Source organism: Magnolia sinica, chromosome 10, assembly GCF_029962835.1.
Source record: "Magnolia sinica isolate HGM2019 chromosome 10, MsV1, whole genome shotgun sequence".
Lineage (NCBI taxonomy): Eukaryota > Viridiplantae > Streptophyta > Magnoliopsida > Magnoliales > Magnoliaceae > Magnolia > Magnolia sinica.
Window position 1 is genome coordinate 15,946,312 of NC_080582.1, and position 5,806 is coordinate 15,952,117.

The window sequence follows — 5,806 nt, forward strand, 5'->3', positions numbered from 1 at the left end:
ACCAAAAGTGAATATGATTATTGTTTTTATTATAAGACATTAAATGATGGAAAGTTCATCGTACGAGTATTGTACGTAGATGACATGCTCATTGCCAGCCATAACATATCTGATATCGAAATGTTGAAGACTTAGTTGTCAAAGATATTTGATATGAAAGATTTGGGGGCTGCAAAGAAGATTCTCGGCATATATATTTATATAGACAGACAAAGGAGCAGGCTACGGTTATCATGATGAGTATCGAATGTTGCATCTCAGACCCCAGTAATTGCCTGATTTTACGTACATGATAAGGTTTAATGCCATATTTTAATCGTGTTTTTATTACAAGATGAAATCAGGAGTGTGTACTGAAAGATGATGTTAAGAACATAGATTTGGCGCTCCAAAATTACCAGAGCACGGGATGGACTCCAGAAAACCAATAGTGAAGATTTTACACGCCTGAGATTGAGGAAAGCAAGGCAAAGGGGCTCGAAAAGGGTCTAGAATGCAAGATCACATGTTTCCCGCCATCCGATCAACTCGAAACTTCATACACGTGATGGGGACCATAAATTAACCGTACATATTAAATTTCAGCCATTAAAGATCTCGGGAAGTGGTCTAACGGCCAGATCAGCCCCTTAATTCATTAAGTGGGGCCCGCTGGATATCTGGATATACATCAATTTTGGTCCTAACGGTGGAAATAATATGAGAAAAAGGATGGACGGTGCAGATTTCTCAAAAACATTACAGTGGGCCCTGTGTATCAGAGTGTGCATCGTGCACACTTGCACCAGCTGTGCACCGTACGGGTCAGCAACGCTGACCCGAACTCTTTCTTAAAAATGAAAAATTTTCGTTTCCAGCGCTCCGCGAACCGAACCGCGGTCGTCGGTTGTGGGGCCCACCTAGTGTCCAAATGGACAATCCAAACCGTCCATCCGCTTCCTGGGGCAGTTATAACCATCGCCTAGATGTCCGTTTGGTTCCATGCATGTGTACAGACGTTGATCGCTGAAAAACGCAAAACGGACGGTGAGTTCAAAACTCTGTGGGCCACCGCAACTCTAACTCGAAATTGGGCATTCCTAGCCATTTTTTTCATCCTCCATGCAATGGACGGAGTGGATTATTGAAATAATTATCAAAATGAGTCCCACCATTGCCACGGAAGTTGGTTTGGCGTCCGCGAAACGCACGGACGCTGCCAGTTTTTGCAGAAATTAGTGGGCCCCGTACGTCACCCGTACGGCCTATCCGATCCGTCCATCGTGTAGAGGGCTTCGAGAGCTTCAAAACCATGTTGATATTCCTCGCCCATGCGTACACACGTGTGCGGTATAGAGGCCAAAAGTAGACTGCCCCGAAACGTTCAAAACTGAGTTTTTTGAGATTTCTTCTGTGGGCCGCGCTAATGGACCTTCAAAACCACCCATTCTTGACTGAAATTTCGTTCTGAATCCAATGGAAGGGGTGGATTTTCCAGAAAATACCTCTGTGGGGCCCACCGATCACGGCTGCAAAAATTTGTACTCCGAGTCCTTCTACGACTCTGCCACCGACCCCAGCCATCCAGCAGCTATAAAAGAGGAGTTTTGGACGTGGGAAAGACATTCAGAACCAGGGAATTCCAGATCTGGAGCAAGGGAGAGAAGAAAGAGAAGAAAGAAGAGAGAGAGAGAGATTGTTTGGTTTGACGTTTCTTTTATGAATTTTATTTAATATTTTTTTATAGATTTTATGGGTCACTAATCTCTCAGCTAGGGCTGAGATGAAGCCCCTAATTTGATTAGCTCTTGTATTGGTTGATTTACTTTGAATTTCAATTAATTTGTTTCTTTCTTTAAGTGGGCTTTATGGGTTTAAATTCTATACTTCTCCATCTATGAACTTGATTAAAGTATATATATGGATGTTGTTTGGATGCTTATTATAGGTGCTTGTGTCTGATCAAGAACAAGTTTCCTATAGAGGAAGAAACAGGGTGCTTTAATGAATGTACATTCCATGTACCCGACTAAGGATATGGGATATGTCATTCATGGCATTGCTTAAAGGAATTAGACAGTTTGTATGCCCGATTAAGGACACAGATTGTGCTTTCTCTGTATAAGTGGTATCAATCTAGATCAAGGTGAATCAACAGACAAAACAAGGGTTAGGATAATTAGGGGTGGATTCGAAAGTCCTAGTGCTCTCTATCTGATTGAATTTTCTTCCCTGTTCTTAATTAATTGTTTTTCATAAAATTGTGCTTAGTAATTCATTCCATTATTTGTTGGATTAGTTAAGGAGAATCATAGATTTGAATTGTGACGACCAGTCCTCGTGGGAACGATCTCGTAATACATACCGTATCTGCATCTGATTCGTATACTTGCGAGTTTAAAAATCATTTAAATCGTGTTGGTTTAAATAAAACATTAAGTTTTTGGCGCCGTTGCTGGGGACTGTTTCGGTCCAATTGGATTTAAGATTCTCTCTTATCATAATTCATAGTCTTAGGTTTTTTACTACCTTTAGGTTAAATTTTTTTAGAAACTAACCTATTTCCTGTTTTGTAGGGACCTGACATAAACTACTAATTTGGTAATCTATTTCCAAATTTTCTATTTTTTTTCTAATTTCTATTTTTAGAATTAAGGTTTTATTTTTTTAGAAAGTTTCTATTTCTAGGCTATTTTATTTTATTTTTAGAAATTTCCTATTTTCTAATTCTAGATTCTGATTCTTCTTTCAAGTAACTTTCTATTTTCTAGTTTTAGAAATTTTTTCCCTTTTTAGAAACTTAGTTTTTATTTCTAAGATTATAAACTTTCTTTTTTAGAAATTAACCGTTGCTTAGGAATTTTTTTTTCTAGCATTATTTTAGTAAATTTAATTTATTTTTGTTTTCTTTTTGTTTACAGGAATTAAGGAAGGAAGCTGCTAAATAACATTGTCTTCAAAAGGAGGAGCTCTCAAATCTTCAGACATTCATCATCTCCTTTTCTCGGGTTCTTCTTTCCAATTCTCATTTACATAGCTTTCTCTTGTTTTTAGGAATTCATAACTTTTTCCTTTAGTTTTATTCATCTTAGGTTGCATCTTAGTTTAGTTTTCTTTCTTATATTGATAACATAGTTTATGCTAGGACGTAGATCTCTGAATATAGAACTAGCACCGTTTGATCCTGAGATTGAAAGAACAATTCGTGAAAGATTGAGAAATAATCCTGTTGAAATGGCGAATGAGACTGAAGTTAAAGCTCTTAAAGATTATTCAGCTCCTGTCCAATTTAATGCGCCTTCATGCATAGTGTTGCCAACCACTACGGTAGCACACTTTGAACTTAAACCTGGAGTCATACAATTGTTGCCATCCTTTTATGGATTGGATAAGGAGGACCCATATCATCATGTGAAAGAATTCTTAAACATTTGCTCCACCTTTAAGTTCCAAAACTTCTCAGACGATTCGATCCGCCTACGCCTGTTTCCTTTTTCTTTGAAGGATAAGGCGAAAGCATGGTTGAATTCTCTAGAAGTTGGATCTATCACTACATGGGACCAACTGTCTAAGAAGTTCTTAAACAAGTTCTTCCCCGTTCACAAAACCAATGCCCTCCGTAGAGAAATTACTAACTTCACACAAAAAGAGGGCGAGCACTTTCATGAATGTTGGGAAAGATGGAAGGACTTGCTTCTTAAATGTTCTCACCATGGTTTTGAGAAGTGGCAACAAGTTCAATACTTCTATGACGGTTTGACACCACAGAACCGTCGCATGGTTGATGCCACCAGTGGAGGGTCATTTATGACCAAAAGTGATGTCGAAGCGTGGAACTTCTTTGAAACCTTGTGCGAAAATTCCCAGCAATGGGATTATTCAAATAGAGGTGACAGAAGTCCCCAACCACAAAAGAGAGGTGGTATATATGAGATAGGAGTCATGCCAGAGCTGAGCGCCAAGCTTGATAACCTGACAAAGAAAGTTGATGCTCTGGTATTAAATAATGGACCACCACAAACAGCTCAAGTCGAAGCATATGCCACATGTTCTAGTCCTGCCCATCCTATGCAGTCTTGTCCATCTGGTGCAGCATTCCCAGAACTTCTCTCTGAACAAGTTCATGCTATGAACACTTTTCAAAAATCTGGGAATGATCCTTACTCAAACACATACAACCCAGGGTGGGCTAGACATCCAAATTTCTCTTGGGCAAAAGGACCACAACAAGGAGGACCATCTGGAAATCCTCCCATGCAACCGCACCTCCAAGTTGGCAGTCAACAACCTCAACAGTTTCCACAATATCAACAACTGCCTACACAATCAAGGAAACCATCTCTTGAGGATACACTCCATCTTTTCATGCAGAGTTCTCTCCAATTCCAAAAAGACACCCAACAAACCTTACTGGCCAACCAGCAAAGCTTACATGCAAATGCACAATCCATTGCCAAGCTGGAAGTACAAATGGGTCAACTAGCTGCCACATTGAGTGAGAGAGAGAAGGGCAAGTTCCCTAGCCAACCTGAGGCTAATCCAAAGGGACAGTATGAGATTGGCTCTAATTCCAACCAAGGGCAATATCATGAACAGGCCAAATCGATCACTACCCTTAGGTCAGGCAAGCAGATTGATAACAGAATAGAGATACCTGGGGATGACTCAAATTCTAAAACAGAAGATCAAGATGAAGCAGAGAGTCATACCAATGCATCCAAAGTCCAAAAGCTCTCTGACTCTCCAAGAGCCACTAATGTGCCACCTTATGTGCCTAAAGCACCCTTTCCTCAACGTCTGGCACCAATAAAGAAAAGAAATAACTTTGATGAAATCTTGGATGTGTTTCAAAAAGTGCAAGTCAACATCCCGTTGCTTGACGCTATCAAGCAAGTCCCTGCTTACGCTAAGTTTCTTAAAGATTTATGCACTCAAAAGCGTAAGCAGAATGTTCATAAGAAAGTCTTCCTTGCAGAGCGCTCAGCTCCATGATTCAACATAACACCCCTCCTAAATTTAGGGATCCAGGAGCTCCCACCATTTCTTGCGGCATAGGAGATCATAAGATCGGGAAGGCATTACTTGATTTAGGGGCGAGTGTCAATTTGTTACCATATTCGGTTTATGAGCAGCTAGGACTTGGTGAGTTGAAACCGACTAAGGTAACATTACAACTAGCTGATAGATCTGTCAAGGTGCCCCGGGGTGTTATTGAAGATGTGTTAATCCAGGTTGATAAATTTTATTTTCCAGTAGATTTCATAGTTATAGATACTCAGCCTGTCCAGAATCTTCATAGTCAGATCCCAGTCATTTTGGGTCGTCCATTTTTGGCCACATCTAATGCTATTATCAATTGCAGGAATGGAGTTATGAAATTGTCCTTTGGTAACATGAATATTAAACTCAATGTTTTTAATGCAGGACAACAACCCTCAGATTTGGATGACATATTTGAAGTGGACATGATCGAGAGCATTGTGCAGGACTCCTTCCATACATCTTTTGAAGATCCTCTTGAGACCTGCTTAGCACAATCGGGCATGGATTTTGACATTGATAGTCCCATCCATGAAGTCAATGCGTTGCTCGACTCTACTCCTATATTGGAGACTAAAAAATGGAGAGCGAAAGTGGAACCTCTTCATCCCTCTGAGACTCTTCCTGACAGCACAGTTTGTAACTCTGAGAAGACAAAGGCGAGCAGGCTGCTTAATGTTCTTAGAGCATATAAGGCAGCAATTGAACGGAAGATAGAAAAAATCCAGGGAGTATGCCCCACTGTATGGATGGATCATGCTGTGGTAATATCGCATAACATGCAAAG

General features: G+C 40.1%; 1 non-coding gene across 1 annotated transcript; it reads right to left on the bottom strand.

The window, feature by feature from the left end:
• Positions 1 to 3,591: 3,591 nt before the first annotated feature.
• On the bottom strand, positions 3,592 to 3,698 carry LOC131217819 (small nucleolar RNA R71). Its single transcript, XR_009157409.1, has one exon. It is a non-coding gene; the product is annotated as a small nucleolar RNA R71 (small nucleolar RNA).
• Positions 3,699 to 5,806: the final 2,108 nt, after the last annotated feature.